At 36.9% G+C, this 27,835-nt stretch overlaps 2 protein-coding genes across 5 annotated transcripts in view; one reads left to right on the top strand and one right to left on the bottom strand.

The window, feature by feature from the left end:
* LOC106063352 (leucine-rich repeat and coiled-coil domain-containing protein 1-like) overlaps window positions 1–27,835 on the bottom strand; it is a 265,048-nt gene that overhangs the window by 103,787 nt on the left and 133,426 nt on the right. The window lies entirely within an intron of this gene.
* Window positions 26,429–27,835, top strand: part of LOC106063535 (FMRFamide receptor-like) — a 69,155-nt gene continuing 67,748 nt past the window's right edge. The window contains exon 1 of the mRNA XM_056035609.1: window positions 26,429–26,985. The gene's annotated coding sequence lies outside the window, so the exon portion shown is untranslated. The remainder of the gene's footprint in view (window positions 26,986–27,835) is intronic.

The raw sequence follows: 27,835 nt of genomic DNA on the forward strand, positions 1-27,835 counted from the left end.
GGTGTAATCTAACTGGGGAAAAGCCAGACAGTCTAGGTGTAATCTAACTAGGGAGAAGACAGAGAGTCTAGATGTAATCTAACTGGGGAGAAGACAGAGAGTCTAGATGTAATCTAACTGGGGAGAAGCCAGAGAGTCTAGATGTAATCTAACTCGGAAGAAGCTAGATAGTCTAGGTGTAATCTAACTGGGGAGAAGTCAGGCAGTCTAGATGTAATCTAACTGGGAAGAAGCCAGATAGTCTAGATGTATTCTAACTGGGGAGAAGTCAGGCAGTCTAGATGTATTCTAACAGGGGAGAAGTCAGGCAGTCTAGATGTATTCTAACTGGGGAGAAGTCAGACAGTCTAGATGTGCTCTAACTAGGGAGAAGTCAGACAGTCTAGATGTATTCTAACAGGGGAGAAGTCAGACAGTCTAGATGTGCTCTAACTAGGGAGAAGTCAGACAGTCTAGATGTATTCTAACTGGGGAGAAGTCAGACAGTCTAGATGTATTCTAACTGGGGAGAAGTCAGACAGTCTAGATGTGCTCTAACTGGGGAGAAGTCAGACAGTCTAGATGTGCTCTAACTAGGGAGAAGTCAGACAGTCTAGATGTATTCTAACTAGGGAGAAGTCAGACAGTCTAGATGTATTCTAACTGGGGAGAAGTCAGACAGTCTAGATGTATTCTAACTAGGGAGAAGTCAGACAGTCTAGATGTATTCTAACTGGGGAGAAGTCAGACAGTCTAGATGTATTCTAACTGGGGAGAAGTCAGGCAGTCTAGATGTATTCTAACTGGGGAGAAGTCAGACAGTCTAGATGTATTCTAACTGGGGAGAAGTCAGACAGTCTAGATGTATTCTAATTGCCAAGTAAATAAACAAGAATTAACTTCTACTTTAGACACTGCGTGGCAGATGATCTATCAAAACTCCTTAACTGCCACTAGTTAGTTGCCCATTTGTATGTGAAATAAAATGTGAAATCAAAGAGTGTTGAGAATGCCATTTATGTAGGAGCCAAAGCGCAAGGTAAGTGAGTAAAAATGGCCACTGACTGTAACACAAAAGGAGTGTTGTGTGTGTGTTGGGGGTGTGTGTCTTTGCGTGTCTTTCCTAACCCTATCTTTGTTATCTTCTGAAAACATAATTATGTGCGTGTGTGTATGCGAGGTCAGCAGAGAACATCAAAAGAACAGATGAAAAGAAAAAAAAATATTTAAAAAATTACTTTAAAAATTCAGGATTGAGTTCATTCCCATTCAATTCAGAAAATAACATACACGAACAAAAAAAAAAAAACATGAAATTTTAAAAAAGAAAAAATGAGAAAAAGGGGGGGGGGGGTCTGCCAGTGAAAGTGCCATGAGAGAGCAGAGCTCCGCGATACAGACAGAATTTCTATTCAGACCCGGGTAATTGTAAAGAAGGTGTGAATAGTTCCTTTCCCTCAGTATCTCCGAAGTGTACAGATGTAAAGGTCGATAGGGCTCTTTTGCTCAGAGTACATTTGGCATGGGAATAGGTAGGTTCTATATGCAACAGCAAGTTGAAACCGCTGATCTACTCAGCGAGTAATACATAGGACATCTTTAGGCGAAATCGCATCTTAGAAAGTGTCCATTATAACTTTGTGTTTTTTAATGGGTGTTTGATGTCCTTTCTAGAAGGATTGATGTTGATGACTACATTAAAGTGGGAGGAAGGGGAGGATTCTGGTGAGTGTGATAGTTTTGAGGCGAGCAGAAGATTATTTTATAAGTATTTCAACATTTTGTAAAGTTTCATTGTGTGTCTATCCACCCAAGAAATGTACTATTGAAAATATTTGCAAATAAAAGGTGAATATAAAACAATAAAAACATAGAAAATACTTTAAAGCAAAACATATCAACAAAGCTTATATTAAGTGTAATTGTATCAATTAGTTTGGATTAGTCATGTATTTAATGTAATTATGTGTATAACTGTTCTAGACATAATAAATCTGTGGAGTTTTTTTTTTTCAAGACTTGTGTGAAAGTTGTAGATCTACAAGGGGAAGTTAAACAAAACGAAGTTAAACTAGCAGTCTGGAGCTACGACCAAACACACCCCAACAACATTTTGTCATTAAAATAATAACTGCACAAAATAAAAAGATGAACACGTGACTTGTCTAAATAGTCACATCAATTTCAGGCAAACATTCAATTAAATTACGATTTAAAAAAAAAAGCTAAAACAAGGTGCTCCTATAAACCTGATAGCAAGACAAGAATATTATCAATAGACTAATTAAAATGTTCATTCGTATCATATTTATGCTAGTCTATACAATCACTCCCTTGGCGATAAAGTTAAAACTAACCTCCAATTCTTTGATTGTGTGTGTGGATGTATAATCTTATGTTGTAAAGATAGCCCGACGTGTCAACTGAGCAGAGTATATCATTCAGTGCCACAGTAAGAACGAGTCAGAGTTGCCTGATAGACGCACACAGCGCAGTGTGGAGTTCATAGTGCATGGAATAGAACAGCCTTGTTTTTTTATGAAGGGCCAGCTCAATGTCACGCTGACCTGGACTTACGTTGAACGAACTTTCATTGTATTAAGTGTGTAAGTTAAAACGCTCTAAAACTCCGCACATTTTGTCCTATTTAAAGAACCAGTATTGATGTTGACCTCTTCCAGGGATACAATGCGAGTCCCCTACTTGTTGTTTGCCCACCTTGACCAGTGTCTTTCCTTTGGCTCAATTTTCATGTCAGAGATGTGGCCGGCCCATCGAAGCTGAGAATGGATGACATATCATGCAGACCAGCTCTTCAGTGTCAGGTCTCTTTACCTGACAGTTCACGTGCAAGTCATTATGTTACCTGACAGTTCACCTGGAAGTCATTATGTTTCCTGACAGTTCACGTGGAAGTCATTATGTTTCCTGACAGTTCACCTGGAAGTCATTATGTTACCTGACAGTTCACGTGCAAGTCATTATGTTACCTGACAGTTCACGTGGAAGTCATTATGTTACCTGACAGTTCACGTGCAAGTCATTATGTTACCTGACAATTCGCCTGGAAGTCATTATGTTTCCTGACAGTTCACGTGCAAGTCATTATGTTACCTGACAGTTCACGTGCAAGTCATTATGTTTCCTAACAGTTCACGTGCAAGTCATTATGTTTCCTGACAGTTCACGTGCAAGTCATTATGTTACCTGACAGTTTTTAGCGCCTCCTTCTCCAAAAGGGGAAAAAAAACGCTATTAGTTTAGTGTGGTCTGTCTTTCCGTCCGTCCGTGCGTCATGTTTGGATCTAAAAAAATAAAAACATATTGAAAATCTGATATTAAGATATATGGAGCTTGTAAAGTTTAGGTTGAAAGGCTACCGTTGTTTCCCATTTAATACGCAAGTCCTTTCTTCATTGAAATACACAAGTGTTGAAACAAGTTAGATCATAAAAAAAAGAGCCTATATTAATAAAGGGCGGTGATGTAACTCTTTTTGTAACTTTGTGTAATGCCATGCCTCAAAGTGTAGGAAGGATTGCAGCCGAATTGAACGCTCGCTTCTACCGAGATGCCAGGTCCGTTTTATACATGCTGGACAGTCTGCTATGGAAAGTAGATCTAAGTGTGGCCACTATGATTAATCAGTGCACAACCATATACAGACTGGTCAGTCCAACAGTCCCTTTTGGTGCTACAAAACAAAGCAAAGATTATTTGCAATTGTCCTTATCTCAGGGTCGACGTTGACAATGTGTAGAGCTGTTTTTACAGCGTGACTCTCAACATTCGTATCACTGGACTGGTGTGTGTGTGCGTGGAGGGGAGACTACCTCCACGTGAACGTCTCCACATCTGATAGCCAGCAATAGATTCTAATGTTATGTGAATGGGTCGGTGGGGGAATAAAATATAGGGAAAGACAAGAAGTGGACAAAGTGTGTGTGTGTATGTGTGAGAGAGAGAGAGAGAGAGAGGGGAGGGAAACATTATTTAAAAGCAAGACTAAATGCGTCAGAATATATAAAAAAAAAAACAGCTTAAATTTTGTCTTTGTGTCTATTTACGTAGAAGAGTCGTATCGCTATTGACTACAGCCAAATTTAAATTGATTCTCAACTGGGCAGATCGCGAGAACAATGTTTATGAAGAAACAAAATCAACAATACACAAAATACAAAACAAAATATGTACAAAACAACAACAAACAAGGCTTAAATTAAGTGCATCAATTAGTTTGGAATAGTCATGTATTAAATTTGTAATAGATCTAGAATCTAGACTAACAGAAATAAATCTGTGCGATTAGAAATATTTTTACCAATTGTTTTTGTTTAGTGCAATGTCAAGCTTTTAGCTTTCTCAATACGCTATGATCCTATCACTTGTCTAGACCAACTGGAAAGGGGAGGGGGAGAAAAAAGGGGTATCTGCGTGAATGTATTTTTTTTTAAAGGGGGAACGACCTGAGTTCGAACTTGCGGTCAACACGGTAACCACTCTGCTAGCGAAGAGCTTATGAACATGGAAGTTGTTTAGTTATCTATTGTTTCTATTTTGTTTTCTACTGTTTGTGTTTACTAAGGCTCAGATGACGACCTATAAAGGGAACTAATTCAGCTTATACCACCACTTGAGTCAAGTATAATTTCTTTCTATTGTTCGAGATACCAAACAAAATAATTACCACTAGTTAATTAACTAATTGGTTAGTATTTTATTGATTCCTGTGTTGTCAGGTAAAAGAAATAATTGTGCTAAATTTCAGCTAGATCCAAGATTCGGTATGGGAGAAATAACATGTACAAACATTTTACCAGACAGACAGAGTGAGTTGATAATAGCTTTGTAAAAAAGAAACAAAAAAAAAACTGTGAAGTTCTGGAGTAGAGTAGAGGATGAACAGCTGCCCAGTGTAGAATACTAAAGAGAACTACAAGCAGAGAAAATGAAATCAACTTTCACTCTGTGTGGAAGGCTGGTATTGATTTCGTATTTTTCTGGTGATGGGAATGAGAGGAGACACACAACTAAAGGCCAACTAGTTTATGGGAAGCGAGCTTGTTTCTAAATCAATTCTGACACACAGACACAAGCAAATTTATTTTTTTTAACTTTTCAAAACGGAATCACAAGTTCATCACTAAATACACTAAGAAGATAATGTGGGAACGGACTAGTTGACCTTTGACTGCGGGTGGCTTTTGACCGAGATGAGTTGGATAAATTGTCATGGCACTAAACCATACCCCTATCAAGTGTCATTGAACATAACAACATACCGGCACCTTTGCGTAGTTAATAATACATTGAGTTTCCAGTTCAAGATAAATTTCCAATCTTATAGTCTCCTGATTTTGTAAAATACTAAGGAACTATCCATGAAGAAACTATTCTAATCCAAAGTTGTGCTGGTTCTGTGGCAAGGCTGCTGCGTGTGTAGGAAGAAACGTAAGGTCGTAGCTACTGATCCAATGGGACCGGAGTAGGCTACTAACAGGGCTGCCATTTATGTTTCCAGTAATCGAAGTCTCATCTTAAATGATGTTTGCACCCACCTCTCATCTTAAATGATGTTTGCACCCCCCTCTCATCTTAAATAATGTTTGCACCCCCCTCTCATCTTAAATGATGTTTCTATCCTAACTTCAAACGCTTTCTTTTCTTGTTATTCCTTAGAAGCACGTTGCTTTAATCACAGTATTAAAATTCATTCCACCAATGTACATGCATAGGCCAGTTAATTTACAAAAATTGACTTGATTTTGTTCAGATCTACTTCAAAATGGACATCAATTTAGTAACTTATAGCATTTAGACAGGTAACTAAATCTGATAGCAAACTGTCATTTAAAAAAAAAAGACCCCCCCCCACGAAGAGTTAGGGTCGGGTGGGGGCGGGATCGACGCAATAGCCTCTCATCCAACCAAATCGGCCGACATACATAGGGAGAACGACATAATCTAAAAAATGGTTAAATTATAAATAATTAGTATATATTATTAACATAATTAAAGGATTCGATAACAAATTGTGATTTCTCTACTAAATTTCGCTATCGCCCCTACCGCCCCCTCCCTGGATACGCCAGTGATGTCAAGTGAAAGTCTCGCGGGTCGCGATATTTGAAACAGGTCGACTTTGTATCAAAATGGCGGCTCGCACGATCGGAACTAGCAAACTAAGATTAACGGGGAAAGTGCGAAGAAATTGAGACCAAAATCTAAATCTACTAAAAACCCGGATTTTAACAAAATTGTCGTGGGCCAACCCGGAAGGGGGAAAATCGGACCGTTGAAACCCAGATTTCCGGGTCATCCAGGGAAAGTGGCATGCCTGTAACTACGTGTTGTTTTGTGCCATGAGTTTGAGATAGGCACAGCCACAAACCCAGGAGGGGAGGTACATAGCGGGAGTCTATACATAGAAACAATCTTCTTCCGGCTTTTTTCTTTTTTTCGTAATGGTCAATTTCTTGAATAGGAGCTCATCAACCAATTTCCAGTTGATCAATTCAACCGGAGGAAATGACAAGCAACAGACTGGAGGAAGTAACCCCCCCCCCCCCTGACTAAGTGAACTTTGATGACAACTATTGCTAAAGGTTGAAAAGTAAGACGAAATTTTGTAGTGGTCAGTGCCTAATATTTTATATCATTAGTGTGTTCTACGTTAAATTTCATTTCATTAGCAGTAGATGTCCTTTGTTTTAGTTCAAGAAAGGAGCTCATGGAACCAAAACAAATAAATAGCGATAGAGAAGCGACAACGTTACGTTGCAAGCGAAAATTAAAATGTTCACAGACGTGTGTGTCGAATCTAATGAATAAAATCAAATGACAAGCAAAATACTTTTTAAAAACAAAGCTTATATTATATGTATCTATGTCTTTGTGTGCGCGCGTGCGTGTTTTTATTGGTAAGGTGCAGAATGTATGCATTCTATAGAATTCTGGATCTACGTTAGGCAAAGTAGAAAATGTCTTTTTTAGAAAGATATTTATAAATAAAATAGAAATAATTGAGAAAAAAAAAACCACGAAATGAACAACATGCAGACTACAAATACATTTCTATTTCCGTATGTCTGAGGCCTACATCTAGTAGTAGTTCAGTTTTGAGACTGTTATTGAAATCAATGAATCAAAAAAAGTAAATTCAATTTTGTTTATTATTTGTACAAAGCTTATATCAACTCTGTCTGTCTGATAAAACATTAGTACACGTTATTTCTCCAACACCCATTCTCGGATGAAGTTGAAACTTCAACCAGTAGGAAATCGGTGCCGAATGCGCCATGTGGGACAGCGTGGCGGACTTGTAGACTGGGTCACCGGGCTAATTGTTCCATCCCCACCTCGATTGAGGTAAAAAAAAAAAAAAAAGAAGCTCACCCAAGGTAGCCCGGAAGAGGTCTTTGCTCGCTACCCGTCACTGATCTATCTTGTTCCACTACTACAATGTTTCCAAGGAGGCACCACACTGAAGCTACAGGAAGCTAATACCTCCAGAACTACAGGCCAGAATTTCACAGTCCACAGCAACATTTGCGAGGCTCACAAGGAAGACAAAACTCATAGCCCTCACCACTAAAATCAAACTGATGCGCTATGTCAGGGGTGGGCAACCTTTTTCTACCGAGGGCCGCATTAAAAAAAATGTGGGGACTGGCGGGCCGCATACATTTTTGTTTACTCCCAATTGAGGAATTACAACAACATATAGCAATTTCTTGAACTAATTTCACGAATAACTTTTTAAATTTTGTTATTGTCTTTTTACATCACAACATTTCACCACAAATGTACAATAAACCTTAATATGAAGCATTTAACTGTTTACATCCGTGCATAATGTTCTGTAACTGTAGAACTAGCTTACTAGTTGATTTGTTCTTGCGACTGCTGTCAAATTACAGTCAGTGAGCATCGAGCTGTTCTAACACTTCATAATTTTGAATCAAATGTAATAAAGCGTGTTCACAGATGAATCAGGTTCCGAATAATGTGAAAGCTTCGCAGCAAAGCTTTCTTAAGTATGGGAATACAGCTTCTGGCAGTCATGAAACTTCTTTGGAAGAACTCACTGGAATTACTCTTTCAGATCATATTTTGCTTGGAGGTATGTCATCTGGAGCTAAATCATTAAATGGTGAGCTGAAGGTATTTAAAACTAGCTCGAAGTTCTAGACGTCTCAAAATTTGCTTTCAAATTCCACAATCAAGGAATCCAAATAGGTCTTCTAATTTCATCCATTTCACTAGAAATAGCTTCACCTTTCAGCTAAGGATTTTACTGATTTTACTCGCTGGCTCGAGAAGTAGAATAACTTTGAAAAGATTTAAGATGCACATACATTTCATTTGCAAACAAAACATTGCAATGTATTCAATGATAAACATGAAGTCTGTCTTCAACTCTTCATTAGAAATATTAGTAATAAAGTCACAGTCAGTGTCCTTCAATGAACCCAACTATTTCTTCCTTGAGATTCCATATTCTTCTAGGCCAGCGGACACTACTGTGTAACCGAACATCGGAATGTTTTGTTCCAAATCTTCAAGTACTTCTCGGAAGTGCCAGTCATGGCCGGCAGATAATTGGAGGCCCCTTGGCAAAGTGAATTGGTGGCCTCAAATAAAAAAAAAGCGACAACAGTAAAACTATTCAATTTATTAAAAACCTATTGTACTTCAACAATAACATTGAGGACAAGTTTCGATATTTCTACTCTAAAATAATACAACAAGAGTTAGTGCAAGGCCCTTACCAATTGGGGACCCTAAGCAATTTGTCTATGGCCTGTGTTTGTCTTTGACTGAATGTTTCGAAATATTGCCATTTTAAATAATTTTCGTTTACTTTAAACTTTTTAGAATGACGTTTAAAAGACAATGTTTATTTAGCCTCTTCATGATAAGTGATAAGAATCAAGTTTCAATAATTTCTAGATCTATAGATATTTACAATTAATTATTTTAAAATATTTGCATTTTTATATGTGTAATGTCTGGGAACACCTGATTTCTTTAGGCATCGGCGGGCCGCATAAAACACTTCGGCGGGCCGCATGTGGCCCGAGGGTCGTAATTTGCCCACCCCCTGCGCTAGGTCATGGTCGCATTCTTGTAGGCTTGCGTATCTTCAATGTTAACTCAAGAACTAGATAGGAGGATGGAATTTTACAGAAGGATACTTGGTATCACTATCAAAGACCGCATCGTAAGTGAGGAGATTCGAAACAGGATCACGATGACCACTCCACTTTAAAAAAAAATGCAAACTTAAACTTTATGGCCATATCACAATATCCTCGGGCTCGCAAAGACATACCTTCCGGGTACAGAACCAGGAAAAAGAAGAAGAGGCAGATCGAGAAAGCGATGGGAAGACAACGTTAAAAAAATGGACGGGCCTATCATTGAAAGAGATTCTATTCAAGGCAAAAGACAGAAAGGAATGGAGAAAGACGGTCGACAGATCATGTGTGGCGCCACAACGGTTCAATAGACTAAGGGATGAGGTAAAAAGCTCCAGACAGCCAGTCCAACGTTGTAGGCGTAGGACTACAACAGAACTTGAACAAACTTCTTTTCAAAACAAAAAAAGAAATGAATTTTGATGAACATTTATTTGCTTTCAATTCCAATGAAGATACAGACCTAGGTAGAAACACCAGTGAAATAATAAGATTAGAACAACTGACAGGGAACACAACTCCTTTCAAAACTACAATAAACACACGTCCTCTATCTATCACTGTCCCTGAAAGTCAGCTGTTCATTCCTAACCTCATATGTGGTGGTTTTACACGTGGTTACATCAGAATCTATTCAGCCAATAGGAACAGGCACACACTAGTACAGCTTAGGAGTGGATAGCATCAGCCCGGTCTATAGCGCCGTAAGTGTAGCTTCCATGGGTGATATCATAACAGTGCTTCTGATACAGTGCTTCTCAAACTTGTACTTGGGACGCCCATCTAAAATTGATTTACTCTTGACTTCTCTGTCTTGATCTAAACATGATCATGGCTCTCGGGTAACTCTAGGGACATTTTGTTCTGACTATAATGGAATAAATGTCTAGATGTGTACTCATCCACCAGTTAACACCTACGGGACACTTTTAGAGACCTGTGCTATACGACCTGTGATGGCAATGAACTCTCTGACCAAGTCATATTTGTACTTCAATAAAGGTCTGGAATATAGTTTCGGTGTCAACCAAATGCTCCACCATTTTGTTTGAATTATACAGTGTTAATGCACTTTAAGTTTGTTCCTTTTAATAAAATGTGTTCTTTAATCTCAATGTCTTCTTGTTCAGTTGAACAGTCTAGTTGACAAATATGCATAGTTCTAGACACATTTTGATTTCATACAAGTGAACATGTTGGCATCTCAGAGAAAGAAAAAGAGAGAGAGATAGAAGAAGAAGAAGAAGAGAGAGAGACAGACAGATATACAGAGAGAGACAGAGAAGAAAGGGAAGAAATCTATTTTTCAACTTTTACAAAAAACATTCTTATAAGCACAGTAGATACTGCTGAAGGTAAATTGTCACCCGGGGCATCAAGACCTAATAATGTAGCCAGATAGAATTGTTCTGTTTTCTCTGACAAGTCAAAGTCTAGCTGTTCTCTTGTTTGGACGTGTCCTTGTATCAGTTTAAACTTGGACCTAAGTGGCTGAGAACACTTACAACCAAACTACAGATGGAGCAGTAGATACTACATATTATATATAGTCTTGGGCTCATTAGGTAGAGAGAGTTAAAAATTAATTTTATGGTCTAAAACAAGACCTAAAAAGAATCAATGTTTGTAATATAGTCTCTACTTTCGCTGAATATTGTTTCTAGGCTCACATAAAAATTAATCAATGCTTCAAATATATCAACGGTTTTCTTTGCCCGAAAAACTTTAGTTGGCAACTAATTGAATTTAATATTGAAATTCAATGTGACTAATTGCTAGTACAAACCAAATTTGCAGCACTATTTGAAAATCTTGTGTTTATTTGAAGGCACTTGATAAAGTCGTAGAGTAGAATGATGAGCCCAATCGATAGTATTGACATTGTTTGTAAAATGTTTTCTATGGTTCGGAGGTTCCTTCAGAGTTGAAGATAATTGACTTTCTAGTCCTAAACCTCCCGCAGGACGATGGAGGATGGAGGCTGGCAGGGTTTGAATCCAGGACCATCAAGACAACCGAACGACATCGCGACCAGGCAGCCATCCATTGTTCCTTGATAACATAAAAACCAATTTATTTTATCAAAATATACGCTTTAACCCTTAGTCAAATGAAGTTCAATTTAATATTTAACTTTATATTTTCAACACGTTAACAAGTGACATAGTGCTAATGACATCTTAGTACACAAAAAGTTGGCAAGTGACATAGTGCTAATGACATCTTAGTACACAAAAAGTTGGCAAGTGACATAGTGCTAATGACATCTTAGTACACAAAAATTTGACAAGTGACATAGTGCTAATGACATCTTAGTACACAAAAAGTTGGCAAGTGACATAGTGCTAATGACATCTTAGTACACAAAAAGTTGACAAGTGACATAGTGCTAATGACATCTTAGTACACAAAAAGTTGGCAAGCGACAGTGCTAGTGACATTTAAGTGCACAATAAGGTAATTGGATTAACAAGGAGTTCACATTAAGTAACTATTTTACTAAACATTTCATTGGAGATGTTCATCTAAAGTAGATAACTCAATTCAGAACTGTTTGGTGTATCCGTTGTAGAGAAAACAGGAAGTGTTGATTAGATATGTTCTGTGCACTGTCAAGTCACATTTCTGAGATTGTTTAATTGTAGCACAAACTAACTTTAATTATTTAGTAGGCAAAAAAAGTGATATGTTTAATATAGCGCCCATGAAATTCTTTGAAATGGAAAATCTATGGTAAATGTCCTCATTCAACAAATGACATAGAATAGTGGTCCCTATTGTTTGCTTTTGTTTGTGTTGTACATCTGTCACGTTTCGATCAAATCATTTAGACTCCCATTAACCCCTTGCCGGCATTATGCTCAAAATAATTGTCAAGTTCTTTTGTTAGCTGAAGGTTTTACCTTCTGTTTTCAACAAGCATTTTGTGTTTTATTTTCAACGAACACTTCAGTTTTGATCTCAAAAAGACTGTTCAGTTCAAGGTATACTTTCCTTCTTGTCACGCTGGAAATAGGTGTATTGGCTATTTACGGTCTTTCGAGAACGAAGTCTTTTGTCTTTCAAAAAACAAGCATTCATATTTGATGTACACACATATAGTTATTTATTTCTAAAACAAAATGACAAAGGCAGATCGTGTAACGCGTTTTCTGATCTAGACAGTGCTATGAAATATTGACAATGAAAATATGATTTCTCTCTAGTCTTCTTTATACTTATATTTAAACATGAGCGTATACTTCTGGTTTTAAAACTGAGCATAAAATAGTATGCATTTATGTATAACCAATTTTAAAAACAAGATAGTGTATTTGTAAACTCCTAAAATTTGGAAATGATATGTAACAAATCATAGCTATAACATAATAGAAGGAAAAGTTTAATTTCTGAATAATGACCTTCAAATATTAAATTGAATACCTTGAATTCTTTAGGAGATTAATGACTCAAATAGAAATAAGTAGAACAGTAGCACTAATAGTGAAATTTCGTAGAATGTAATTAGGTATCTATATGATTTAATGGTGATGCAATGTCTAGAGTATTTAGAGACAAGCCACATAGACCAGCGCACATTCAAGGTTTGGAAACAGACACAGATGACCAACATTGATAAAATAAAAGAATTTTTATGTTCGAAAGTATTTAATGAATGAAAATGTTCAAAGGGGATGAATGATAATATCCAAAGTAGTTACATACATACATACGCGCGTGTGTGTTTAAGAGAGAGAAAAAATGAAATCATCATTAGAGTGCTGATGGGTTATGTTTGATTACATTGCTGTTTCGCGCACACGTATGTATGTATGTAACTACTTTGGATATTATCATTTAGATAGGAGAACTAGATAGGAGGATGGAATTTTACAGAAGGATACTTGGTATCACTATCAAAGACCGCATCGTAAGTGAGGAGATTCGAAACAGGATCACGATGACCACTCCACTTTAAAAAAAAATGCAAACTTAAACTTTATGGCCATATCACAATATCCTCGGGCTCGCAAAGACATACCTTCCGGGTACAGAACCAGGAAAAAGAAGAAGAGGCAGATCGAGAAAGCGATGGGAAGACAACGTTAAAAAAATGGACGGGCCTATCATTGAAAGAGATTCTATTCAAGGCAAAAGACAGAAAGGAATGGAGAAAGACGGTCGACAGATCATGTGTGGCGCCACAACGGTTCAATAGACTAAGGGATGAGGTAAAAAGCTCCAGACAGCCAGTCCAACGTTGTAGGCGTAGGACTACAACAGAACTTGAACAAACTTCTTTTCAAAACAAAAAAAGAAATGAATTTTGATGAACATTTATTTGCTTTCAATTCCAATGAAGATACAGACCTAGGTAGAAACACCAGTGAAATAATAAGATTAGAACAACTGACAGGGAACACAACTCCTTTCAAAACTACAATAAACACACGTCCTCTATCTATCACTGTCCCTGAAAGTCAGCTGTTCATTCCTAACCTCATATGTGGTGGTTTTACACGTGGTTACATCAGAATCTATTCAGCCAATAGGAACAGGCACACACTAGTACAGCTTAGGAGTGGATAGCATCAGCCCGGTCTATAGCGCCGTAAGTGTAGCTTCCATGGGTGATATCATAACAGTGCTTCTGATACAGTGCTTCTCAAACTTGTACTTGGGACGCCCATCTAAAATTGATTTACTCTTGACTTCTCTGTCTTGATCTAAACATGATCATGGCTCTCGGGTAACTCTAGGGACATTTTGTTCTGACTATAATGGAATAAATGTCTAGATGTGTACTCATCCACCAGTTAACACCTACGGGACACTTTTAGAGACCTGTGCTATACGACCTGTGATGGCAATGAACTCTCTGACCAAGTCATATTTGTACTTCAATAAAGGTCTGGAATATAGTTTCGGTGTCAACCAAATGCTCCACCATTTTGTTTGAATTATACAGTGTTAATGCACTTTAAGTTTGTTCCTTTTAATAAAATGTGTTCTTTAATCTCAATGTCTTCTTGTTCAGTTGAACAGTCTAGTTGACAAATATGCATAGTTCTAGACACATTTTGATTTCATACAAGTGAACATGTTGGCATCTCAGAGAAAGAAAAAGAGAGAGAGATAGAAGAAGAAGAAGAAGAGAGAGAGACAGACAGATATACAGAGAGAGACAGAGAAGAAAGGGAAGAAATCTATTTTTCAACTTTTACAAAAAACATTCTTATAAGCACAGTAGATACTGCTGAAGGTAAATTGTCACCCGGGGCATCAAGACCTAATAATGTAGCCAGATAGAATTGTTCTGTTTTCTCTGACAAGTCAAAGTCTAGCTGTTCTCTTGTTTGGACGTGTCCTTGTATCAGTTTAAACTTGGACCTAAGTGGCTGAGAACACTTACAACCAAACTACAGATGGAGCAGTAGATACTACATATTATATATAGTCTTGGGCTCATTAGGTAGAGAGAGTTAAAAATTAATTTTATGGTCTAAAACAAGACCTAAAAAGAATCAATGTTTGTAATATAGTCTCTACTTTCGCTGAATATTGTTTCTAGGCTCACATAAAAATTAATCAATGCTTCAAATATATCAACGGTTTTCTTTGCCCGAAAAACTTTAGTTGGCAACTAATTGAATTTAATATTGAAATTCAATGTGACTAATTGCTAGTACAAACCAAATTTGCAGCACTATTTGAAAATCTTGTGTTTATTTGAAGGCACTTGATAAAGTCGTAGAGTAGAATGATGAGCCCAATCGATAGTATTGACATTGTTTGTAAAATGTTTTCTATGGTTCGGAGGTTCCTTCAGAGTTGAAGATAATTGACTTTCTAGTCCTAAACCTCCCGCAGGACGATGGAGGATGGAGGCTGGCAGGGTTTGAATCCAGGACCATCAAGACAACCGAACGACATCGCGACCAGGCAGCCATCCATTGTTCCTTGATAACATAAAAACCAATTTATTTTATCAAAATATACGCTTTAACCCTTAGTCAAATGAAGTTCAATTTAATATTTAACTTTATATTTTCAACACGTTAACAAGTGACATAGTGCTAATGACATCTTAGTACACAAAAAGTTGGCAAGTGACATAGTGCTAATGACATCTTAGTACACAAAAAGTTGGCAAGTGACATAGTGCTAATGACATCTTAGTACACAAAAATTTGACAAGTGACATAGTGCTAATGACATCTTAGTACACAAAAAGTTGGCAAGTGACATAGTGCTAATGACATCTTAGTACACAAAAAGTTGACAAGTGACATAGTGCTAATGACATCTTAGTACACAAAAAGTTGGCAAGCGACAGTGCTAGTGACATTTAAGTGCACAATAAGGTAATTGGATTAACAAGGAGTTCACATTAAGTAACTATTTTACTAAACATTTCATTGGAGATGTTCATCTAAAGTAGATAACTCAATTCAGAACTGTTTGGTGTATCCGTTGTAGAGAAAACAGGAAGTGTTGATTAGATATGTTCTGTGCACTGTCAAGTCACATTTCTGAGATTGTTTAATTGTAGCACAAACTAACTTTAATTATTTAGTAGGCAAAAAAAGTGATATGTTTAATATAGCGCCCATGAAATTCTTTGAAATGGAAAATCTATGGTAAATGTCCTCATTCAACAAATGACATAGAATAGTGGTCCCTATTGTTTGCTTTTGTTTGTGTTGTACATCTGTCACGTTTCGATCAAATCATTTAGACTCCCATTAACCCCTTGCCGGCATTATGCTCAAAATAATTGTCAAGTTCTTTTGTTAGCTGAAGGTTTTACCTTCTGTTTTCAACAAGCATTTTGTGTTTTATTTTCAACGAACACTTCAGTTTTGATCTCAAAAAGACTGTTCAGTTCAAGGTATACTTTCCTTCTTGTCACGCTGGAAATAGGTGTATTGGCTATTTACGGTCTTTCGAGAACGAAGTCTTTTGTCTTTCAAAAAACAAGCATTCATATTTGATGTACACACATATAGTTATTTATTTCTAAAACAAAATGACAAAGGCAGATCGTGTAACGCGTTTTCTGATCTAGACAGTGCTATGAAATATTGACAATGAAAATATGATTTCTCTCTAGTCTTCTTTATACTTATATTTAAACATGAGCGTATACTTCTGGTTTTAAAACTGAGCATAAAATAGTATGCATTTATGTATAACCAATTTTAAAAACAAGATAGTGTATTTGTAAACTCCTAAAATTTGGAAATGATATGTAACAAACCATAGCTATAACATAATAGAAGGAAAAGTTTAATTTCTGAATAATGACCTTCAAATATTAAATTGAATACCTTGAATTCTTTAGGAGATTAATGACTCAAATAGAAATAAGTAGAACAGTAGCACTAATAGTGAAATTTCGTAGAATGTAATTAGGTATCTATATGATTTAATGGTGATGCAATGTCTAGAGTATTTAGAGACAAGCCACATAGACCAGCGCACATTCAAGGTTTGGAAACAGACACAGATGACCAACATTGATAAAATAAAAGAATTTTTATGTTCGAAAGTATTTAATGAATGAAAATGTTCAAAGGGGATGAATGATAATATCCAAAGTAGTTACATACATACATACGCGCGTGTGTGTTTAAGAGAGAGAAAAAATGAAATCATCATTAGAGTGCTGATGGGTTATGTTTGATTACATTGCTGTTTCGCGCACACGTATGTATGTATGTAACTACTTTGGATATTATCATTTAGATAGGAGAACTAGATAGGAGGATGGAATTTTACAGAAGGATACTTGGTATCACTATCAAAGACCGCATCGTAAGTGAGGAGATTCGAAACAGGATCACGATGACCACTCCACTTTAAAAAAAAATGCAAACTTAAACTTTATGGCCATATCACAATATCCTCGGGCTCGCAAAGACATACCTTCCGGGTACAGAACCAGGAAAAAGAAGAAGAGGCAGATCGAGAAAGCGATGGGAAGACAACGTTAAAAAAATGGACGGGCCTATCATTGAAAGAGATTCTATTCAAGGCAAAAGACAGAAAGGAATGGAGAAAGACGGTCGACAGATCATGTGTGGCGCCACAACGGTTCAATAGACTAAGGGATGAGGTAAAAAGCTCCAGACAGCCAGTCCAACGTTGTAGGCGTAGGACTACAACAGAACTTGAACAAACTTCTTTTCAAAACAAAAAAAGAAATGAATTTTGATGAACATTTATTTGCTTTCAATTCCAATGAAGATACAGACCTAGGTAGAAACACCAGTGAAATAATAAGATTAGAACAACTGACAGGGAACACAACTCCTTTCAAAACTACAATAAACACACGTCCTCTATCTATCACTGTCCCTGAAAGTCAGCTGTTCATTCCTAACCTCATATGTGGTGGTTTTACACGTGGTTACATCAGAATCTATTCAGCCAATAGGAACAGGCACACACTAGTACAGCTTAGGAGTGGATAGCATCAGCCCGGTCTATAGCGCCGTAAGTGTAGCTTCCATGGGTGATATCATAACAGTGCTTCTGATACAGTGCTTCTCAAACTTGTACTTGGGACGCCCATCTAAAATTGATTTACTCTTGACTTCTCTGTCTTGATCTAAACATGATCATGGCTCTCGGGTAACTCTAGGGACATTTTGTTCTGACTATAATGGAATAAATGTCTAGATGTGTACTCATCCACCAGTTAACACCTACGGGACACTTTTAGAGACCTGTGCTATACGACCTGTGATGGCAATGAACTCTCTGACCAAGTCATATTTGTACTTCAATAAAGGTCTGGAATATAGTTTCGGTGTCAACCAAATGCTCCACCATTTTGTTTGAATTATACAGTGTTAATGCACTTTAAGTTTGTTCCTTTTAATAAAATGTGTTCTTTAATCTCAATGTCTTCTTGTTCAGTTGAACAGTCTAGTTGACAAATATGCATAGTTCTAGACACATTTTGATTTCATACAAGTGAACATGTTGGCATCTCAGAGAAAGAAAAAGAGAGAGAGATAGAAGAAGAAGAAGAAGAGAGAGAGACAGACAGATATACAGAGAGAGACAGAGAAGAAAGGGAAGAAATCTATTTTTCAACTTTTACAAAAAACATTCTTATAAGCACAGTAGATACTGCTGAAGGTAAATTGTCACCCGGGGCATCAAGACCTAATAATGTAGCCAGATAGAATTGTTCTGTTTTCTCTGACAAGTCAAAGTCTAGCTGTTCTCTTGTTTGGACGTGTCCTTGTATCAGTTTAAACTTGGACCTAAGTGGCTGAGAACACTTACAACCAAACTACAGATGGAGCAGTAGATACTACATATTATATATAGTCTTGGGCTCATTAGGTAGAGAGAGTTAAAAATTAATTTTATGGTCTAAAACAAGACCTAAAAAGAATCAATGTTTGTAATATAGTCTCTACTTTCGCTGAATATTGTTTCTAGGCTCACATAAAAATTAATCAATGCTTCAAATATATCAACGGTTTTCTTTGCCCGAAAAACTTTAGTTGGCAACTAATTGAATTTAATATTGAAATTCAATGTGACTAATTGCTAGTACAAACCAAATTTGCAGCACTATTTGAAAATCTTGTGTTTATTTGAAGGCACTTGATAAAGTCGTAGAGTAGAATGATGAGCCCAATCGATAGTATTGACATTGTTTGTAAAATGTTTTCTATGGTTCGGAGGTTCCTTCAGAGTTGAAGATAATTGACTTTCTAGTCCTAAACCTCCCGCAGGACGATGGAGGATGGAGGCTGGCAGGGTTTGAATCCAGGACCATCAAGACAACCGAACGACATCGCGACCAGGCAGCCATCCATTGTTCCTTGATAACATAAAAACCAATTTATTTTATCAAAATATACGCTTTAACCCTTAGTCAAATGAAGTTCAATTTAATATTTAACTTTATATTTTCAACACGTTAACAAGTGACATAGTGCTAATGACATCTTAGTACACAAAAAGTTGGCAAGTGACATAGTGCTAATGACATCTTAGTACACAAAAAGTTGGCAAGTGACATAGTGCTAATGACATCTTAGTACACAAAAATTTGACAAGTGACATAGTGCTAATGACATCTTAGTACACAAAAAGTTGGCAAGTGACATAGTGCTAATGACATCTTAGTACACAAAAAGTTGACAAGTGACATAGTGCTAATGACATCTTAGTACACAAAAAGTTGGCAAGCGACAGTGCTAGTGACATTTAAGTGCACAATAAGGTAATTGGATTAACAAGGAGTTCACATTAAGTAACTATTTTACTAAACATTTCATTGGAGATGTTCATCTAAAGTAGATAACTCAATTCAGAACTGTTTGGTGTATCCGTTGTAGAGAAAACAGGAAGTGTTGATTAGATATGTTCTGTGCACTGTCAAGTCACATTTCTGAGATTGTTTAATTGTAGCACAAACTAACTTTAATTATTTAGTAGGCAAAAAAAGTGATATGTTTAATATAGCGCCCATGAAATTCTTTGAAATGGAAAATCTATGGTAAATGTCCTCATTCAACAAATGACATAGAATAGTGGTCCCTATTGTTTGCTTTTGTTTGTGTTGTACATCTGTCACGTTTCGATCAAATCATTTAGACTCCCATTAACCCCTTGCCGGCATTATGCTCAAAATAATTGTCAAGTTCTTTTGTTAGCTGAAGGTTTTACCTTCTGTTTTCAACAAGCATTTTGTGTTTTATTTTCAACGAACACTTCAGTTTTGATCTCAAAAAGACTGTTCAGTTCAAGGTATACTTTCCTTCTTGTCACGCTGGAAATAGGTGTATTGGCTATTTACGGTCTTTCGAGAACGAAGTCTTTTGTCTTTCAAAAAACAAGCATTCATATTTGATGTACACACATATAGTTATTTATTTCTAAAACAAAATGACAAAGGCAGATCGTGTAACGCGTTTTCTGATCTAGACAGTGCTATGAAATATTGACAATGAAAATATGATTTCTCTCTAGTCTTCTTTATACTTATATTTAAACATGAGCGTATACTTCTGGTTTTAAAACTGAGCATAAAATAGTATGCATTTATGTATAACCAATTTTAAAAACAAGATAGTGTATTTGTAAACTCCTAAAATTTGGAAATGATATGTAACAAATCATAGCTATAACATAATAGAAGGAAAAGTTTAATTTCTGAATAATGACCTTCAAATATTAAATTGAATACCTTGAATTCTTTAGGAGATTAATGACTCAAATAGAAATAAGTAGAACAGTAGCACTAATAGTGAAATTTCGTAGAATGTAATTAGGTATCTATATGATTTAATGGTGATGCAATGTCTAGAGTATTTAGAGACAAGCCACATAGACCAGCGCACATTCAAGGTTTGGAAACAGACACAGATGACCAACATTGATAAAATAAAAGAATTTTTATGTTCGAAAGTATTTAATGAATGAAAATGTTCAAAGGGGATGAATGATAATATCCAAAGTAGTTACATACATACATACGCGCGTGTGTGTTTAAGAGAGAGAAAAAATGAAATCATCATTAGAGTGCTGATGGGTTATGTTTGATTACATTGCTGTTTCGCGCACACGTATGTATGTATGTAACTACTTTGGATATTATCATTTATCCCCTTTGAACATTTTCATTCATTAAATACTTTCGAACATAAAAATTATTTTATTTTATCAATGTTGGTCATCTGTGTCTGTTTCCAAACCTTGAATGTGCCTACTATGATTTCTCCATAAAAGTAGGATCGCCCCCCCCCCACCCACACTCAAAGGGTTTAGATGGGAAGGGCAGTAGAGGTATTCGCTCCTCCCCTTTCAATCGGCCAACAGGTGAACGACATAATATAAAGACCGGTTAATATACCAATAACAAGTGTTAATCATATAGATATTTAATTGATTCTGTTAGCAAGCTGTGATTTCTACAAATAAATAGGACCGCCCCCCCACTCGAAAGTTTATGGTGGGGGTGGGGGGGAGCGGATTGATGGCATCGCCCCCTCCCGACCCTACCATATCATTAGTAATTAGTATATATTATTAACATAAGTAATAAATTCGTATACAAATTGTGTAATTCTATACTAAAATTCGTTCGTCGAGTCGGCCGAGTGGGGGTGGGCGATCGCCCCTACCGCCCCCCCCCCCTGGATCCGCCAGTGTGTGCAATGAGCGTACAGGATGTCAACATGACGTCTACATCGAGAGTACCGCACTAAAAAAAAACAGCTGTTTACGCTGCATGGGTGTGGTTACAAAAGGTTGGACAATTTACTCTTTTTCTATAACCCCTGGAAGGAAAGAGACGCCTTTATCTCGGTCATAAATATTCTCACCGGTATGAAGAACTGCGCGTTGTTCGGGTGAAGTCCAATCTCTACAGTAGGAGAACACGAATAGTTTCCTAACATGATAAAAGCCAATTAAAACTTGACACTCTGATATGCCTAGAGTTTTACACCAACCAACAAAGTTGAAACCGGCTAAGTTGAACTGTTAGCCTATGAGCACACGAGACAAACATACCAGGCTTGTTTTTAGCTGACACTGAACACCAGCATGCTCTCAGCAAGGGATCCTACACCTCCATCAGGTAACACGAATGTCCTGGTCCATGTATACTTGTATAGGCATCCTATGGACTACCGGAACATTTATAGAAACAAACGAGTGGAAACAGGCTTTGATTTAGAATCGAAGGTATTAAGGTCAATGTCTCAATGTATTTTTAAATGGACATCTTGACATCTGTACGTTATTGGGAGAGAGGAAGAAGGAAGAATTTGTTTACAGCACTGGCCAGTTCACGGTCTACTAGAAAATGCTTACAGAAAAAGGTGAACAATTTTACAGGCGCACATATTACATCTAGTAGTATAAGAAAAATACACTTAGTTACATGTTACATGCTTCCAAAAAAGAAGTTGATTACTTGTTTACAAGACATAAAAGATTCTTCTGTTTTTATTCACGTTAAAAAAGATAAAATAATAAGAATGAAATAAATAAATACTTAAAAAAAAAGCTTATGCGAAGTGTATTTGTATCCATTAGTTTGAATCAGTCATGTAATTACATTTAATTAAATTTAAATTCTCTGTTAACGGAGCGGACATTTAGGGTCCATGTCCTACTTGCGGCTATCGAGTAGTCCACATAGATGTAGGACACAATGGACACGGGCAGACTATGTGGGAGGTCAAAGAAGATACTGACAAGCGCGCCTGTGATGAAGACTTCAGGTCGAAACAACTCTAGTTAGAGGAGACCGCCCGCTCGTTCTTCTGACAGCTCCATTATTCCGCGCCTGGACCATGCTTGAAAGTGACTTTACCACCCGACACATCACTTCCGCTGGTTGGCCACAAGTCAAATCTCCAGCGGAGCACAAGTCAACATCAAACATATCCCAAGAGTAGGCCAGAGACAAAGGTGCTGGTGTTTTTTTTAGTAGACCTGAGTCAAGGAGATGGGTTTTATTTGAGTAGACCTAAGGTAAGGGTTGGTATTATTGAGTAAATCTGACAGTGAGGTATTGGTTTTATTCAAGGAGACCAGAGAAAAGGGGCTGTTATTTATTTATTTATTTTTTGGATGAAAAAGAACTGAGAGGAAAGAATATTGATATCAAACAATGTATAATACTTTTTTAAGGACACCATACCTTGATGCATAGGTACAAATGTATGCCCGTAGTGTGAGGTACAGAAACACATACAGTGAAATAACTAAATAATGATAACACTAAAAACATTATAGCTAAATGATGAAATCGAAACAAAACACCTACACTAACAATAATTCAGTTAAAAATAGTTTGTAAAAGACTTTCTTTCTTTTATAAGCATATATATGAAAGTATTGAATTAAGGAGTGCATGTATTGACTATGTAAAAAAAAATCCTTCCCCAATTCACTGACTGTAAGGGAATCTCTAAGTAAAGTTCCATCAGTCTGAGACAGAGCCCATCTATTCTAATTATTTAACTAGTGGGCCAGCAGTGTGAAATGGACGGTGTCACAATTGGCGGTCTGGAACTGTTTGTTTTCAATTATCCCAGTTCCCAAAGTCACGGCCGTCGTCTCCTATAGGTCCACCTCAACAGTACAAGAAATGATGGGGCCCAGTGTGACCTGTTGTGAAAACAAAAGCCTCCTTTTTATTGGCCTAAAGAAATGAAGTATGAAAGCACTCCCTACAACAAAAGCCTCCCTAAAGAAATGAAGTATGAAAGCACTCCCTACAACAAAAGTCTCCCTAAAGAAAAGAAGTATGAAAGCACTCCCTACAACAAAAGTCTCCCTAAAGAAAAGAAGTATGAAAGCACTCCCTACAACAAAAGTCTCCCTAAAGAAAAGAAGTATGAAAGCACTCCCTACAACAAAAGTCTCCCTAAAGAAAAGAAGTATGAAAGCACTCCCTACAACAAAAGCCTCCCTACAGAAATGAAGTATGAAAGCACTCCCTACAACAAAAGTCTCCCTAAAGAAAAGAAGTATGAAAGCACTCCCTACAACAAAAGTCTCCCTAAAGAAAAGAAGTATGAAAGCACTCCCTACAACAAAAGTCTCCCTAAAGAAAAGAAGTATGAAAGCACTCCCTACAACATTAAAGTATTGTTGACTAAATGTAGATAAAAGGCTGCATAGAAAAAAAAAAGTCAAAGTAAAGTTCCCCTTTCAGACCTTGTGGTCTATAGGGCAGATGATGTTAAGGTCATCTGATTCTGTGACCTACAGTTAACCAGGGTGTCATGTGGCCAGCACAACGACCAACCGCTTTTACTTTTCCCCAACTAACGTCAGATACCCATTACAGCTGGTTGGACTCGGGGCGCCCGAAGATCCTGGAATTAAAAATCCCAGTCTTCACCAGGATTCGAACCCCGGTTCGGTAGCCAAGCGCTTTACCGCTCAGCCACCGCGCCTCCAAGCAGAATAGAGTGACTTTATTAATGTTAGAGTTACCTCATCATACAGAGTAAGCAATACTAAAGATATTATTTGTTTTCAATTCAGTTGTATACAAGCAGTTTGGTGCTACAAGTCAACGACCATTCACAACATTCAGTTAACTATTATCTATGGCGATATGCCATCTTGTATGGGTCCAAGATTAACTTTTAACTATGGCGACATGCCACCTTTGTGTGAGACCAAGATTAAATGCTAACTATGGCGACATGCAACCCAGGTATCGGCCCAAGGTTAACTATTAACTAAGGCGACATGCCACCCTTGAATCGGCCCAAGGTTAACCACTAACTAAGGCGACAAGCCACCCTTGAATCGGCCCAAGGTTAACCACTAACTAAGGCGACATGCCACCCTTGAATCGGCCCAAGGTCAACCACTAACTAATACGACATGCCACCCTAGGTAATCAGCACAGTGAAAATTATTAAAATAAGTTGTTTGTTTATGTGTATGTGTGTCTGCGTGTATCTTCATGACTATTCGGAACGTGGAGAAATGTGTTTGTTTGTCTGTCTCTCAACTTGTTGCAGGTCTAAACAAAAAACGGAACACACCATTTTCTTTGTTCTTGAACACTGTAGGAAAGTTTTACATTTCGACAAGATGCCATTTGTACAACCTACAGCTTTCAATGTGCTTTTTTTTAAAATCAAAATATAAACCAGTGATGAGAACAGTCTTTGAAAAAATTTTAGGAAATTGTGTAAACCCGTGTTTTTGAACTGGCCTGTCGCGGCGACTTTAAAAAAAAGATGTTGCTGAATTTTTTAAAATCATGTAAAATTAATTATCCTTAATATTTTCTTTCAATAATGTTGTATTACATAATAATTACACTGCATAAGCTTTACTGCTCACAAAATGCATGCAAGACACTATTGTTTGTACATATAGATAAGAGGAGAAAGCTATTTGCAGATGCTTTATATCTGGGTCCAGGCAGTCTACTACTAGATAAATGCTTTACCGGTATTGTAACAACTTCTCTCTCAAACAGGTATAAAGAATTAATGTTTTTAAAAATCAAAATATGCTAGAGTTTTGGAAATACTAAAAAGTATGAGCTACCTTTGTGGTGAATCTCTGCTGAGTTCTTAAGCAAGACAAGCAAGAACAACCAGATAAGGAGCAATGCTTAGATGAAGAGAATGTTTAAAACTGCATATTAAGGCTTCTAGACACTCTAGATCCAATATATTACCATTTGTATGCATTTTTTTTTTATCTAGATCTAGACTCTATATCTATTATATTCTATCAGACTTAGACTCAGTAACTCACTATCGCTATGTATGCTTATGTCTATAATACTAGATCCAGATCTTATAATAGATCTAGATGTCTAAATCTATCCCATTTGAACTCATGGAAGTCCGCAGGCAGGGTTCAAATAACAAAAATACTAGGGGCCATCGTAACAACAGAGCCAAAGATTCATTAGGATGCTCTCAAGTCTGATACTTTTCAAAAGCTGGCAAGCAGCCATTGAGCCCATTATTGTTGAATGCTATTGAAGTCTAGACGCTCTAGATCTAGATAATCTAGATCAAAAGTATTCAAAGTAAAGGAACTAGATATCTTCTAGAATATATCTATCTAGAGTCCTAGACTGATAGATCTAGATCTAAGTCTAGACTTATAAGACCATACGATAACACGAGATTTTAAAAAAATAGAACTTTAACTGTGTCAAAAGACCGGATGTGCACATGCCCAAAACATATCAAATCTTATTTCGCATTTTTCCGAAAATGGAAAAATAATAAATTCGGATTTGTTTTCGTTGAAAAAAAAAGTTGGGAAAAAATCGATTTTTTTTTTAAATGTCGGGCAAATTTCAGATTTTTTGTTAGAAAATCGGATCAGAAGAAATTTTCGGAATTCGGAAAATTTTTGGAAAATTCCCAGCACTGATAAACTCTTGTAATATAAACTCTAAATGACAACAAGCTCCACCCCCCCCCCCCCAACACACAAATCTCTAACAGTAAGCCACTTATGGGTCTTTCTGTCTGGAACCATTCTGTCTGTAATGACCAACTCTTATCTGCAGGGTCCACACATTAATGAAGGCCAGTAGAAATCGTAGAATCGATACCCATTTAACTGTAGTCTCAGGTACTCAATATGCAACCGATAAAAACATGATTTTTAAAGTCGAATCAATAGTAGTTGCAACAGTTGTCAATCAACAAGAAGAATCCCAGGATCGATCTTTTTTTTTTTTTACTTTGAGGTAATGATGAGAGAAATATCAAGGAATCGAAGTGAAAAAACTCAGCGCGCTAAACCTGAACAGCTTGACGCCAACAAGACTATGGTGAGCGCGGCCTCGCGCTCTCTCTCTTTCTCTCTTTCCACTCATGTTACAACTCAAAAAAAAAAAGATAAGACTGTAGAGAAAAGTCCGGGGATGAGACGCATACGGCGTCCTCTTCATTCATTGAAACTGTTTCTAGAACTCCTGCGAGAAAAGAGGCGCAGACACTTGCGTTTATGAATGAAACTCTGAAGTCTAAAACGAGTCACCTTTGAACAAGACATCTTTCATAAAACTGGCTATCATATGTTTGTCTTCAGTGTTTGTCTTATCAGCTTAATTCAAGTTGGTACTGACAACTTGTGATAACTTTTGGCTTAAAGACAGGTCTTAAAATGACCGTACCACATCTGACAACTACTGGCGTGGAAGACATGTCTTAAAATGACCATACCACATCGAATAGCCTCAGAAGTAAAGCCTTCCTTCGCAAAGCATCTGCTGGAAATGTGAAAATCTCGGGATAAAAAAAATGATTCTCGACCCAAAGGGAGTAGACAGATCAGTGAGGTAAGATTGCCTAACAAGTGATTTATACTGTGTGACAGCTTCAACAATTGGGGGAAACAGAGGCGTGTGATATAGTCGGGAGTGGAGGGCATTGTCAAATCGAAATGACATATTTAGTTCTTTATTGAACTTCGCTATTAAAGAAGTGGTCAAATATTATTTGTTATACTAAAACAAACTTAATCTACTTGTAAGCCAATTAAAAATAAAAAGATTTTTATGCATTAATATTTTCCACCTTCTAAATTCCAAGAATTCTTTTACATTAATTTGAATGTTGAATTTTATTGTCGGTCTGACTATGTTTAGACATTAAATGTACACGTAGAAGTCTATAATATCCAACAGGTTTTCCAAACCTGCCATCTTTAATTCTCGGAGTAAGCAAGGGCATTCGATTCAATATTGAAACTTATACCAAAGATCATCCACTTTATGAACAATAATAATAATAATAATAATACTATCTCCACTCTGGTTCTGCCTAGCGATTAATCCTCTATCTACATTACTCCAAGACTCTACAAACGGTTTTAGGGTTGACACTAAATGTACAAAATGTGTGTCCCACTTAGTATACATGGATGATCTAAAGCTATATGCAGAAACCGAGCAAAAACCTTAATCAAAACGGTAAAATGCTTTAGTGACGATATATGTATGTCTTTTGGCCTGGATAAGTGTGGCATCATAAGCATTAAAAAGCATTAAAAAGGGCAAGGCAACGAACACCAACATTGCATTTGAAGGCATCGAGGAATTGAACTCCGCCTCTATTTATAAATATCTTGGAATAAACCAGAATGCCAAGATAAACCATAAGAAATTAAAAGAGGACATTCTTGGCAAA

This window comes from Biomphalaria glabrata, chromosome 7, assembly GCF_947242115.1.
Source record: "Biomphalaria glabrata chromosome 7, xgBioGlab47.1, whole genome shotgun sequence".
Lineage (NCBI taxonomy): Eukaryota > Metazoa > Mollusca > Gastropoda > Planorbidae > Biomphalaria > Biomphalaria glabrata.